This window comes from Pyrgilauda ruficollis, unplaced genomic scaffold (assembly GCF_017590135.1).
Source record: "Pyrgilauda ruficollis isolate IOZ18807 unplaced genomic scaffold, ASM1759013v1 scaffold6, whole genome shotgun sequence".
NCBI classification, from domain to species: Eukaryota; Metazoa; Chordata; class Aves; order Passeriformes; family Passeridae; genus Pyrgilauda; species Pyrgilauda ruficollis.
The window spans coordinates 3,833,044-3,848,320 of record NW_024527710.1 but is presented as its reverse complement, the minus strand read 5'-3'; positions in this window follow the sequence as shown (position 1 = coordinate 3,848,320).

Here is a 15,277-nt window from a genome sequence, read left to right as displayed (position 1 = left end):
GTATCAGGAATGCTTGGGACATGCTGTGGCTCTCTGGCAGCCCTTCAGCACAGGAATCTGAGCAGTGGCACCAATTAAAATGGTAACCTACACTGCAACAGTCTTCTGTGAAACCACTGTGTGCTGGAGAAATTAACCTGAATACCTCGACAGCACAAAATTTTTTCCAGTGGAACAACTTGGGATATATTTGCAAGGTAAAGAATAGAACCCAAAATACTTGTGGCAAAAAGCGAAGTATCACACTGAGCAAACCTTCCACACAGGCTGTTCAAGAGCCTTCTCTTTATCAGATATTAGCACTGATCTTGTAAACAAGATGTCCTTTCTGTGAGGAGACTGTTGCTACACAAGGCAAGAACTAAATAATTTATTCCTTGTTGATGTCACCTTAAAATAGGTTGGAATTTCTCTTTACAAAGAAAGCAGAAATTTTTCTTTTTCCTCCTCCATGTATCTTTCATCCAGTTTTTCTTTTTGTAGAACTTCTCAGAGAAATGTTCCCATGCTTGACAGGTCTGTGCTTCCCTGGCAAGAGGAAATGGATATTACAGCTTCCCTTCTTAGACCAGTCCCTCTTTTCCCCAGGTTTTTTGCCACGGGCCACATGCTGCTGAAGAGCTTTCCAAATGCATCCTGCCTCGCTCATCTGGCAGGTGCTGGGTTTACATTCCGAGGTACCCTGAGAAATCTTCTGCTGGACATTTTGTGAATGAAGACACAGGGAAGTGAGGTAACTCACTTCACCTCTCCATTGCAACATGGATTCTCACTGGAAAACTGGATGAAAGTTTTGTCCTATGGCTACACCATTCCTTCCTATGGGCTCCTGCATCAGCTGTGTGTGGGTATCTCAGGCTAGAGCCGGGTGGTGGTTTCTTACTGCACTCCTTAGGCTGTGTGTCTTGTCATCTTCTGTCAATACTGAACAGTTAACTCCTGAGAAAATAAGACTACTTTGAAGGACAGTAATTACATATTTGTTCTAATGCTCATAAGGATTGGTTCCTGCCCTTGGGTTTTAGACCATTCTCCTGCTGTCTTTTCTGTTTTTCCCAGGGAGCTGTTTCAATGCCTGCAGCTCTGCTACAGTCAGGTAGTGATTAGAATATATTGTCAAATGTTTTAACTTTTTTTTTACTGTTGTGTCACACAGCTCACCTGCCAACTTGTTTCTTGTTAATTCAACTCTTCTCATCTGCTTCTGTTTCTGCACTTACTTGTGAGGAGATGAGGTGACTGAGAGTGAACAGGAGATAGCAGCGGTAGCTGAAGCAAGATGAAAATGAATGGTATTTTCAAATCCTGAGCAGGGCTGCAGAGGCTAATAATTACATTAAAAAGGCCCTCTGCAGGTAGGTGCAAATAGGCTAGTCTAAACAAGTGCCACTATTTTAATGTGGGCTGTTCAAGACGATGTCATTACCTGACTAGACTGCCACCTTTCACCTCCAGCCATTGTGCTCTGTTAGATCTCACTAACAGGGAGAGCGCAGAACTTGTTTGCAGGGGATTTGTTGTCTCACGCTCAGAGGCAGCTGAGAGACTTGCCAAATGACAGGAAGACGCTTACATTCACAAGGTGTGATTGCCTAAGTGTTTGACTGTGTCTAATTAGTTTGCCTTTGCTGGTTGGTATCTCCACAGTCAGAAGCAGATTGACTCGGCAGGCTTTAAGCAAAGAGGTCTGATTGGTGTTATTATCATTTGTTTATTTAACCCTCCCACTAGCCATGAAATATTCCCTATAGAATGGCCTTTCCTCTGTCTTTAAAAAAGGCTTGTTGATGGCTCGTATTGTGATGAATATTTTTTGCCATAATCTCAACTTCAAATTGTAATTGCATTTCTTTAAAAAATCTCTGAAACAGTATTAACTTTTTGAGCTTTGAAATATGAGCAATATCTGATTACCTTCAGAAGCAGGTGATGTTAGCTTATTTTTATGATGAAAAACAGAGATTCTATCTGCCTCTGTGTGTGAATACCTCTTTGGCCAAGCTTCTCTGGGAATGAAGAATCAAAATGCTATTTTGTGTCCTTACCAAGTGATTCCTGTAAATGAGAAGAAACTATTAAAAAACCAAAAAAAACCCCAAAACGCACACCAAAAAAAAAAAAAGAACAACAACAACAAAAAATAGGTCTTGAAACTCCTCATAAAATAATAGATAGCCAAGAAATCTTCTTGGAATGTGAGTGAACAGGTAAGCAGCTTCTCTTTCACAACGCCGTTCTGTGTGTCTGTACCTCAGAACAGCAATTCTACTGAGCAGGTTTTCAGAGATGCTCCATTCTACAGTTAGAGCATGACGCCCATTTCTTAGCCAAAAAAAAGGTCCAAAAGGTGATTCCAAGGAGAGAAATAGGTTTTCTTTGTAAGGAAATTCCTTTGCCTTTTTCTTGGAGTGTACTTACAGGTAACCTTTTAACTGTACCCAAAAAACCTGCAGGGTTTATAAAGTTTTGGTGTTCTTATCATCCCAAAGACACCACTTCTAATCTGAAAAGGAAGGAGAAAGTTGATATTCAGAGTCTCTAGGGTTGCCTTGGTTGACTTTGCCTGATGCCTATTCTATTTCAGTGCTTTGGATTTTACCACTTTGAGATGTGTGAAACGTGCAGACACCAATGCATCTCCTCATTTGAAGGGCAGCTTACATTCTTGGCTATTCTGCTTCTCCTCTTCTGAATTCTCTTTAGCCTCCATGGTGAGGATTTCCACACTGGCTCAAAACTTGCTTTGGTTTCCAGCATAATTCTCTTTTCCTTTTAACTGTGGAATAGACTGGCTTCTTCAGCTTTTCCTAAAGGTAACTTAAATTATCCTCAGAACTGTGTCAAATTATAGAAGCAATCCAATGCATGTAATCGAAAGGATAGGTCACTATTCTATCAGGGAAAGTATAATCAGATTAAATATGCCTATCTAGATACATCTTCCCCTACTACATTATTCGTAGAAGTTCCAAGTAATAAGCCCTGTCTTAGCATCTCATAATATGATGCAAATTTTATATGCAACCGGTATTATTATATCCTGAGACATTATTCTGAATCAGTTAAAGTACAACGAGGCACAGAATACGAATTCTGTCTCAGATTTCTAGACTGCTTTTCAGGGCAGACCCCCTTTGGTCCTGTTTCCTCCAGGAGTGTGAGATGCAGGAGGAAGCTGCATCTTTTGGGGATGGTGTGTGGGTTTGTGATTCAGCTGGGTGTGCCATCACGTCTCCAGCCATCCGGTCTCAACTGGCTCATGATCTCAGCAGGTCCAAAAGGACAGTGTGGCATCAAAGGTAGGGTATCCTAATTACACTAATATTAGGGATAAATTATTTATGAAACTAAGAACAATCCCAAATCTTCATTTTAATCAGGAAGTTAAAGATTAGTTAATGCTGTAAACTGGACAAGTCCTCTTCCTTAGCTAAGCCTTTCATCAGACTTCTGCCAGACTTCTGCCTGTTCCACTTACTCTTAAAATCCTCTGAGTTTCAGGACTACTTTGCAGAAGTTGGGAGCAGTTTTCATTTCATGTTCATGGTCTCTCTTGAGCTTGCATGATCTGGGGCAGGAGGGTGCAGAAGGAAACCAGCCACTATCCTCAGTTTTGCTGTCACCAGGGCATGGCTTACAGCTAGCTCATTCTGTGAAACAGAAATCAGAGTTGCCCCCTGAATTCCCATGTGTTAGCACAGCATGTTGCTCTGTACCACTGGGCCAGACTTGACTAAACTTGTATAATTGTAGTACCATGTTAGCTTTTCCTAAGTCTTGAAAGGTTTTTCAGCAGTGAAGAGGCTAAGATCCCTAAACCACTATTGCAAGAGAGCAGCTGAAGAAAATATAACCTATCAAGTTCCCAGATTAAAAATAAAACAAACTGATATTTTCCAGAGCTTTTACTAATTGTCACTTCTCTGCAATGTTACACAACTCCCATGTGCAAATGGACTTAGTGACAAGTTTCTGTGTACATACCAGCGCCCTGGCTCTACTAAACCCCCTTATCTTAGCTTCACTAATTTGCCATGTCAAATTAGTGTGATGAAACAAATTCTAATTACACTGAAAGATCACTTAGAGCATTAGCACTGCTGCTGTGGTCCTGTTCTTGCGCTGTCTTATTTGCATATTAGTCCAATGTGCCTAGGTAGATGACAAAATGAAATGTCTTCCAACATGTTTATGAGGTTTTCCTCGGAAGGTGCTGATTCAGCCTTGACAGATGCTCCCACAGGCAGAAAGCTGGAAGGAGGGAAAAGGAATCACATTGCTCAACCACAGAAAGGATGTTATTTTTCTCCTTTGACTTCAACACCTTTGCTTGATCCATTGGGAAAATAGTAATAATTTTTTCATTTTAAATGTATGCCAAACAATGACATCAAGAATCAAAAAATATAATCATGACCCCTGTTTGATATAAATTTTGTAGCTTACAAACACCAAAAACATAGAATAAAGCCCAATTTAAAATGGAGAATTAAAAAAAGAAATCTTTAAATCTCCAAAAGAACAGTTGAGCAGAATTTCTAATGGTAAGAGTTATGGAATAAGAGCATGGGTTAATGTATTTGTAACTTTTTCCATCTGTCTCTGTGTGTTTGATAAGTTTATGCTTATAAATTAGTAAGTCACTTGTTTTCTTTTTGATCAAAATTAGTATTTTGTAGCTATGTATGCTTGGCTGCAGAATTTGCATCTAGCTGCTCTAAGTGTGTATTTACTCACTGAGGAAACAAAAAAAGCTAAATTGAAAAATTTGGGCTCAGAATCTTGAACAACCCCAAAACATGACTCTCAATATTTGTTTTCCCACTGGTATTGCAATTTCTATTCCACTGGAATCACAAAACTCATACTAGTAGGTTTTGCTTTAAGGTTTTAAAGCCATGGGATTGAGACTGAATCTTGAAAAGAAGGGAAAGGCAGTGTCCTGGTGTGTGGGCTTGCTAAAATAATTTCCCACTTGTCTTCACATGTGAATGATTTCTTGCCCTTTTATATCACACCACCACGCATGGGCCATGTCTGGAGATTTTCAGGAGAGTTTGCAGGGCGATTTCTTCTCTATTCCTAATTCCAATGGGCAAATTCACAGGGAGGTTTTGGCTTAGGTGAGATCTTCAGCATCTTGTTCTAAAAGAAGCAGGCTGCAATCTGTGCTCCACCAAGGTTTGTGGCAGAGCTCTGGGTGATTCAGACAAAGCCAAGTTTAGGGTAGAGTACAGCTGAAATGGGTGGTGGTTGCTGCACGTCTTGGTCACCCTGGAAAGCGTTGGAATGAAGTGAGCTGAGTAGAAGTGTTGGAGGTCATGAACATTTATCCAGTATACTGTACACAGTGTGCGTGCTCAATAATCTAGGCATATAGCTTTTTCCACATGAATGTTTATGGGGACACAATAGGCACGAGTTTCTTATATTTGTACTTGCAGAAAAACCATTATTTGTTTGTGTGCAAGCATGTCACATAGCAGGGACAGGAAAACAAACACTTCGTAGTAGAAGAGCAATGGTGTTTGTCACAATTCAATTTAAAAAAAAAAATCCCAGCAATATTCATACACCAGAAACTTAACCCAGTGCCACAGTGCTCTGGTAGAAAAAGGGCATTTCTACTATCTTAATACCATGGAGGACATTGGTCATAGGCGAGTAGTTGAGTCTACAGATAACTGAGAGAATTTTTGATGTGGTTATGTAGTAGATGTACAGGAGATGACCTGTGTGTCAGATCACACAATGCTCTGGCAAATTGGGACACAAAATATAGAAATGATATTATATTTTCATTCTAGTTTTTAAATTTTTTCATGAAATGCTAATTTTGCTACAGATCCATTATTTATGAAAGTGAAAGGATTTTTCCCCTCTCAATGCCAGAGGGATTTTGTGTATGTAATCCCCATTTAGTGTTGATGGCAGGTACCAGTATACAAACTCCATTCACTGGGAGGGAAATAGTCTAGCACACCTAATTAACTAATAGTGAATCACTTGCATAGATGGTACTTCCTGTACACTGGGATTTAGTATAGTCTGGTTAAAAGTACAGTCCAGTAAAAAGGATCTAAGATTGCACATCTAGCTAAAAAAAATTACATGTGGAAATGAACTTTATTTTATTGTTTAAATGTAGATTGTTTGTTTCCTTCCTTTGAATACAGCATGTCTTGTGTTCTTCAATAGCTTAGAGCTACTTGTCTGTTAAATTTTCACAGCAAAGCAGTAGCTCAGACATGGTGCCCTGTTGCTCTTCAGAGAAGGCCCAGGGTCCATATCTGGGCTTTAAGTAATTGGGAAGGAGTGATGGTCCAGTGCTAGAATTTCTCCATTGCCCTCACTGAGCATCAGAAATGGTTTTATGTCCTAGTCAATACTCTGAAGGCTATAAAAATCTGCTTGTTTTCCATGGAAACTCCTCTTGTTTCCATCAGCTTCTAAATTACTACTAAACACCAGTTAGATACCTACAGCAATGCTGTTCTTCTGTATTAAACCCTTGAAGATTTTCTCTCAGGGATTAAGACACAGCCTTGCATTTTTTCTTTCAAGCAGCTTCCCTGAAACCATCATATTTATTTTTTTCCTCTTTTTGAGAGCTAGATAATATCCTAGTCAAGAGGGGGCTAGCTGAAGAGCTGTCACTGTAACTGCAGCACTGCAGGTCAGCCAGGGAAAGAGCTGGCATCAAACACAGAAGACAGCTGGGATGTGGATCCAGGGCAACATTCAACTTCCCTTTGTCCAGACTACAAACACAATAACAGGGGATGCAGGCTTTCATAATTAGCAATAAAGAAAACTTTGCAGTAGGTATTACGGTGGGAAAGTGGATGATCTTATTTTCACCCATAAAATAGAAGATAAAGGTAAAAGAAGTGCAAGATTCTTCAGTTTGTTACATTAGAAACATAATGCACTTGTTTCCAAAGCATTATGTGTTCCAGGAAACTGAATATGGGCTTGTATTAGAAGAGACAATTAAAATATTTTTGAACTTTGCTTGAATTTTGGGCTACCATGAAACTTCTTGGCTCAGCCCTCTCACAATAGATTTATAATATTATAAATATATAATAAAATATAGAGTTATGCTGTAATTGGTACCAGAATGACACATAATGTAAAGTGTTACCTATATTTAAAACTTGAAAATAGTATTTGAATTCCATATTCACAGGTAATAAGAGTTCATCTTCATGGTGGAGAAAATGAGTTTCAGAATGACAGCTTGTAACCTGTTTTTTTTCTTTTCCTCTTTCCAGTTCAATTCATATGGTTTTCTCAATATGAGCATTATTCTGCAGTCCTTACTCAGGCACAATCCTCCCTAAAGCTGTGAATAACATCACAATGATAGCCATTGAGAAAGGCTTATAATTTAAAATATGTATTTATTTTCTAGTTTCTACATTTCCAGTGCAAGTTTTATCAAAAATAGTGCAATAGTCCATACTAAAACCAGCAGCATTATGAATTCTGTAATTCCATATAAAACATTTAACTTAAAAATAGCAATAATTGGCATTTTGACCTTCTCCTTCCCAAGGATTTCAGAGCACTTCCAAAAAGTGAATTTATTAATTCCTGCAGAAGAATCATCTGTCAAGGCAAGTATATCCCCTTTGGAGAACTGTCTGTCATGATACCATTGTGGTTTGCCTGGAAAAAAACCTACAAGTTCCAATTTCTTTGGTAAATTTACAACAAAAATTTCCCTAACCCCCTGAAAAAAACAGATTTTTTTTTTTCCCAGCCAGCTCTTCTCTTACCCTCAGGTCATGTTATCTCTCAACAGCACAGCAAATCACAGAAATTTGTGCTTGCAGTGTCTTGATTTGACATTTAAATTATTCTCTGGATTCAGATCTTCTGACAGTCTGGCAATAAGGCTGACAGTTGAGACCAAATTTGCTTATTCTGTGGCATTTGTGACAATTATTGCATCAGTTCTGCTCTTTTAAAAACCAGATTTCCTCATGATCCTTGCCTGGCAGTGTGTATGGTAGGAATCTGTTTAAAGCTGGAGAAAGCTCCCAAAAGAGGAGTGGGTAATTTCTGTGCAGTGCCTGCAGTGAAGTGTGGAAAGATAACCACATGCATTTCCTCAAGCTTTATTTTTTCCCTAGAAAGAAGCACCTAAAGATGATGCACCCCAACCTGATGTCTGTAGGCAGAGAGGGAAGGGAGAGCTACAGCTCTGATCATCCTCGTGCTAGGGAGGTGGGAAGTACCAGCTCATCTGCATCTCCACAGATCCATGGCTTTGGAAGATGAGAAAAGGCCACTGTGGGGGGAGAGCAGAGATGAGAACTTTTCCTCCCCTCCTTCCCCTTGAGAGTTGCCGTTCTGGGCAGCTGGCAAGCAGCTGAGCTGTGTCCCTTCACAATTGGCCCACCAGGCATGGTAAGTTCCTGACAATCTCACCTTCTTATGCCTTGCATGAGTGAGTGATTAAAGATTGAATGGTTGGTTTGTCTTGGTGTTTTGTTTGTTTTTTTTTTTTCAGAGTTATTCAAAGCTGCAGTATAATCACTTTGATAAGATTAAAATCCTGTTTGACATTTTAATAAGAATAAAATAAGCATTTACTTGCTAGAACATGATCAGCAAATAGTGTGGTTGCAGATGAAACAATGCATAGTATAAGTTGCTCTTGAGAAGCCTTAGAAGATGTTACTTGTAATTGAAGTGCTGCATACTTTGTCTGTGAACTGTCTCTGGCAGTTATATTGCAAGGTTTTCTATCTGTTTGCTTGGGATGAAGCAAGATAAGAAAAGGTAAAAGCCATGCATAGGGCTGAGAGTCACAGAAAACCCCTGAAAAGAGCCCCCACTAAAGCCATGGGCTGCCTGTTATGGCAGGGGCAGCATTGTGCCTTTCACATGAGAAGCACCAAACCTAACATCCACAGCTAATCAGGAGAAGGACAAATTTATATATTTCTAAAAAATGCTATTTCTTTTGAGTGATGCAATTTAGGTCATTGTCATGTAGTGAATGATTACATATTTTTCACAGAATACATTGGTGACAAAAATGAGCTAGACGTAGCTGGGGAAGAACACTTTAATTAAATTCACATTAAATAAAGCTTTGCTGTTTGGCTTTAGAAAAGGCATTTCAAATATAGCTTAGCATTGTTTCTGCCATCGTTCAACTTCTGTCATTTTCCAATTTGTCACTTCTCTCCTACCAGTGAACATTGGCTGGTGACAAGAAAGGGTCTAGGCTGTGAATTAATAAGGAATTCAGCTTAGAAATGCTTGCTTCAATTAAAAAATATTGCATAGATGAGAAGGAGGAGGTTGTGGATGTGCCATCACAGACTTGGTGCTTGTTCTTAGGCACATAGTATTTTCTAGGAGCAATAATAATATGAGCCTTTGGACTTATCCTGTTTATTATGGATGGAGAAGTAACTTGATGGCTGCCAAAAAGCACTGAAAGGCCTGTGTTCATGTCCACTAGCAAGCCAGGTGATTTTGTTAATCTAAATGCCTGAATTTTTACAAAAATTTGCACCTCTCTGTCTTGAGGTAATTTTTAAAGCAGAAAGGACACAGGTATGGCTATGATAAGTGATTTTTCACTAAATCCTCCATCCACGAATGTCCATATGTGAAAGGGCAATTGGTTTCAAATACTGCTGCACATGTTTTGCTGTTTAGTGTTATTTGCAAAAGCTGTGGGGGAAGAATTTGTGTGGACTACCCCAGCACCCCACACAGCACTTGCGTCTGTGGGAACAGAAATGAGAGTAAAGATGAGTAATCATTTGATCCAAATAGGGCCACAGCTGTATTTCTAACAGGGCTCAGGCTTTTGAGCAGCCAGCTTCTTTCAGTCTGCCTTGGAGGAGCTGTGAACTTATCATTCGGGCATGTGCACATAAATGCAGCAGCTGCCATTGCTGATGGCTTTGAAGCATTTTGCAGGCAACTGCCAGAGCTGGTGGCTCCATGCCAAATCGTGGTGTGGCTCTGATCCTGAGAGATTTTTATGCAAGTCTGGGGACAGAGGTCATGGATCAAATGTAATGGGCTGACATGTATTAAGAAAGATTAATGAGTCTGGGCACAAATTAATTGTGTTTTTACCAGATAATCAGCGGGTCTTGCTAACACTTGCTTTCAATGTTATTAAGGAAGAATATGTGTCTCTTACGGTCAGCTGAAAGGAAACAGAGTGTTTTATCATTATTTAAATAAAACAGAATATCTGTTTTGTCTGGTATGAAATCTTAGCAAGTTATTCTGGCATGGTCAAGGTTGTGTTTCCAAGTACCACATTAGCAACGTTGCAGGTGTCTAGATTTCCTATAGTATCAGAAGGAAAACCAGGGTAGAGCAGAAATAAGCCAAATATTGTTGGTTCCAACAGCAATCTGAGAAAAGTGAGGTAGCATAAGGCTAGTGGTGGGGCACAGAAGATGCTACCAATAAAATAATATTATGACCCACTAACTAGAAAATATTTTACATTTTCATTCAGTTAAGTGAGAGGGATTCTGTTAGGTAGGATAGTTTCCTTTTCATTAAACAATCAGAACTAATGATGCTTACTTCTTTCCAAAACCCAAGAGCTGTGAGTCCAAAGGCAGCAAGGGTGTTATGTCACAGGATAAGTTACAGAATAGCTTCCCTAAAACCTTCTGCATTTTGATTCCCTTCAGTGAGTCTGAGTGTGTGTTACTAGTGAAAAATTCAGCTCCCACTCTTTCTTGTAAATGCTTTCACAGGACTAAAGAATCTGAAATAGTGGAGGGACTCAGGAACTGTATCTTTGTTTGTCATACCTGTTTCTTCACTGCTTTTTGTCTTGTCTGGATTGATTTTTTTTAATGAGTTATATGTTAGAATATTAAGCCTGCCGACTCAAGTAGTTCTAAGTCATGAGATAGTAGGAATAGTAGGCTATTATGTATCAAAGAGCCTGCAAGGAGGCAATTATTGTGTAGAATTTGGATGAGTGCATTTTCTCCTTTTTTCATTGCTTTTTGTATGGAAAGAGTCTGAATGAGTGAGCCTGGAATGAGTGAGATTAAATTCTTGTGTCAGATTGCATACATCTAGGAGAATATCATTATAGTGCATGAGGTTACTTTGGGTTTACTGAATCAGATTTTGAACTTTTTGGCAGTAATTGGAATTTTTTTAGATTTTTGTGCAGCCACTTGTGGGAAGTCTTTCATCATATATTCCAAATTCAAGCTATTTATAAATCAAAGCTCTCATATACCAAAGCCAGATGTTCTAAATATAAAGGTGACAGAGGCAAGAAGTAACAACATACAATATGTATGCATAATAGCAAGTTTTCCACATTTGAGTTTCATCTCAGCTAGTCCTGTAAGTGGGCTAAAAGACCTGCCTCAGTAGAGCCCACTGAGAGCACCCGTCCACCACAAGTTTTTAGGATAATTCAGTGAGAAAGGAACAAGGTCAATTCTCAGTCATTCCTGTGGGAATAGTCCCAGGAGTGTCAAAAATTCTTCCAAGAGAAGAATATGAACAGCATTCACAAAAAAACCAGTGGACACAGTTGTCCTTTTTTTGTACCGGAGTGTGTCACTTGTTAAGGGAAAAGCTGTTTTTCTCTGTCCCTTAAATTGCTCAAAGAGTGCTTTACATGTAGAGAAAAAGCAGTGCTTCCTTACTGAAAGATATCCCTTATATTTGAGCTGAAGCATCCCTTAAGTGAATGAAGGTGTATTTCTTTACCTGACAGAGTAATGACAATATGATACTCAATGCTCAATGCCAGTAAAGGTTTGCTGCTTCTGTACTTTAAAAAAAAAAAAAAAAAAAAAAAAAAGGAAAATAAAAAAAAAAGCCATAAGCTGCAAAAGTAAATTATACCTCTGCATGTCCTAATCCAGTGATTGAGTTTTGGAGGGACCAGTTCCATGTGTGGGTGTTACTGTTTAGTGCCATTAGACAAAATGGCAAGTTATAGGATGATTCCTGCCTTCTCAGAGCCAGGCATAATGAACAAAACATAATATCTGACAGATATGAATTTTTGGAAGAACATAGGAAATTGTAGAACGATGAGTGAATAAAACAACAACAGAGTAAACAAAACACTACTTGACCAGTGAAATATCTGACAGAGACACTGATTTCTAATTTTCTCCAAGTATTCTCATTTCTTTTTTCTACCTACAGACATTCACTAACTACAATGAGAATGCAAAGCTAGTATGACAAATGTACATTGACACAGTACCACTGGAGCCAACAAAACCCGGATGCTTTAACTGGTTGAGGATCTGGCTCATTTTGTTTCATTTCTCATTGTATGCAGAAGTGAACAACTGCTTAAATAAAAGGAATTTCTTCAGTTGTAACAACCCTTGTTTTGAAATACATGTAGCTCAGTGCATTCAAGTATTTTAGCAGCATATCTCCCTTTCAAGAGAATGACACTGTGTGGGTTTGATATGGTCAATAAGTTTGGTTTTTTCTTTTGTAACATTGCTCATTTTGAGGTTTCATCCAATTCACAGAAATGTTTTGAATTTTTATTCCTAACCAGGTGCAAGACCTTAGCTCTTCACCGCTGCTTGTTAGTGTACACTTTGGACAATGTTAACATCATCTCAGATATTCAGGACAAGGGAGGAACTTGCTTTAAGTCCTTAGGAGAAGCTAAAAAGACTATTAACAAGCTGAGTTCATAAAAAAACATCTGTTCCAGTCATGCTGCTGATTTTTTATTAGTCCTTCAAATCCATAGCTAAGATCTCTAGAGCAAGAAAAATGCTCTAGTGTGGAGTGCAATTTCCAATTTCTTAGCTAACCTGATTTTGTTGATTCATACATATGCATGATTCAGTGCTCTTCCTGAATACAAACAAAAAAAACCCTTTTGGGTTGTACTTTATTTATTTTCCTTGAAATGCCCTTGAAATTTCATTTGCTCAGTGAAACCAAACAAATAATTGCATACTAAAAGGAAAATGAAGAGTAGCAAGCTAAATAATTTGTAACATCAAATATTCCTTTGCTGTGGTTAACATTCTCAGTGAGAGGAAACAGTCAGCAATAAACAGCCCAATGTATCTTAAATGTAATAACTAATATCAATGTCAAATGCATGAAGTGAAAACACCATAGGATATGCTTTCACAGTTCTGCTATATCACTGCTAAATGGAATATGCTATGTAACTATAATAGCAGTCATACTTGTCATATTTCTCCTGATCTCTAAGGAAAAATACCCATGTAGGCATTATGCAGCTTGCATCTTTTTCTAGTCAGAGTCGTATTTTTATGGGGTCTTTATGGTGGTTTTTAAAAGTTTACACTCTGAAAGCAAACCTGTAACCATTTGTATATCATGCAACCTATATACCAAGTCACATTCCTGATAATTAGGGATATCCCAGTACTCTTTTATGTACATCACTGCTATCCAGCTTGTAGTAAATAACAAAAGATTACTTCTGATTTGGGCTACGTAATGCTCATCTGTATTTAAAAATGGCAAATAACCAAGTTCTTCAAACAGAATTTTTAAAAATGACCCCATTAACCAAACTGGACAAAATTTACCACCAATGTAACTCTCAGACAATACCAGTGGAGTAATAACAGATTAATTTGACCTGTTTTAGGTAAAATTGCTTTCATTTCCCCCAACACCCCAGGCAGAGACTTTATATGGCAATGAGCACTTTTCCATGTTCCAAGTGTGAAATGTTGCTGAATGTAAAGTTTGTAAATTGAAATTGTAGTTTTTGAGTCAGTAGTTGTGAGTGAACATCCTGCTGAGAAAACAGTATAATTTATAATTCCAGAACTTGGGTGGAAACCCCTTGCTGAACAAGACTGTCACATCTTTGTCTGCTGAAAATGTCATATTTTGGACTGAGTTTGTGGGAGCTGCTGCTACAGACTGTGCACTGCCAAACTCCGGTCCCAAGGACATCACCAGCAGAAGACAGGGTGCTAATTTCATCACAGTCTTCCTTTCTCTTGCCTTCTGCTTTGATCGCAGTGCTAAAAGAGCAGCTCCTGCTCTTTTCTAGACCCTTTTGTACAGTGTGGTGATATCTGTTCTGTTACAAAGTGAAGAATTACCTTGATGGGCAATGTGTTTTAAGGGAGCTCTGCAAGGGGGAAGGTCCTGATAGGCAACAAAATTCATAATTTTCCTCCCACCTTTCTAAAAAGCTGCAGCAGCCACGGGTCAGAATGTGACTCCCACATATTCGGCGATGTAAATCATTCTCCCTGTGCTTGCTACGCTCATTTCTACTTTTTTTCCTTGTACAAAGTCTTGCCTAACACTCAAGGAAAACTGTTTCTGAGCAGAGAAGTAGAAGCAGATACTTGTAAATTGTTTTCTCTGACAGATACAGAAAGGGCCAAGAAATTGTAAAGTAGCTGTGCACACAGGTGCAGATAGCATGTTTGTTTTCCCACTTAAGTGTACTTAAAATTCTAATCCATTACTTTGTGCATTGTATGATTCAGTTAATTGTTAAAAGAATTGTATTTAGAAATGCTTCCTAAACAACATAAGAAAGTTAAGAACAGAGGCGGTTGTGGGAAAGACAATGTTAGCTTGCAGCTGTAGACATGTGTAAAACATAGGGGATTGATACAATTAGTGGAATATTCAAAATAATGGTGGAGGATAAACTGACACTTATCTATCATTAGACATGAAGGGCAGTGAAATACACATTCAGAAGAAAATGTTGAATATTCTGCCCTGTTGGAACTGAATGAAGAATGCTGTGATGAACATTTCTGTTGGCTGCTTCTGTTGTGGGGATGGTTTGGAAGGTAGCTGGGAAAGGAGGTCACCAAGGACTTAGTCAGAAGTTAATAGTGCTGATGAAATGTGTGAGAGATAATTAAGACTTTTATGGAGCTTTCTTTGTCTTCCTGGAAAGGCAGGGTTGGGAGAGCAGATGGCAGACCACTCTAGTCAGCTTTGCAATAGGTGTTCCTACGAGTTTCTGCCCCAGCCCTCAGCCCCAGCTCTCCTGTCTGTGTAAGCCCCCCATGCACCATGGCTCTATAGCAGGGTGCACAAAGAGGCCTCTGGTGAGCACTGTAAAAGTGTGCTGGTAACCTCACTTTTTCAGGTAATCCCCTTTTTATGCCTCACTGAGGGGCAAGCCCAGCGCTGCTGCTCCTGTAAGGCTGCTTGATGTAGCTCAAGACAGCGCTCCTTACGTCTGGCTGAAATGTTCCCAGAAGACGCAAGCGTTTCTCCTGCAGGAGGTCTGTGAGCTGCTTCCTGG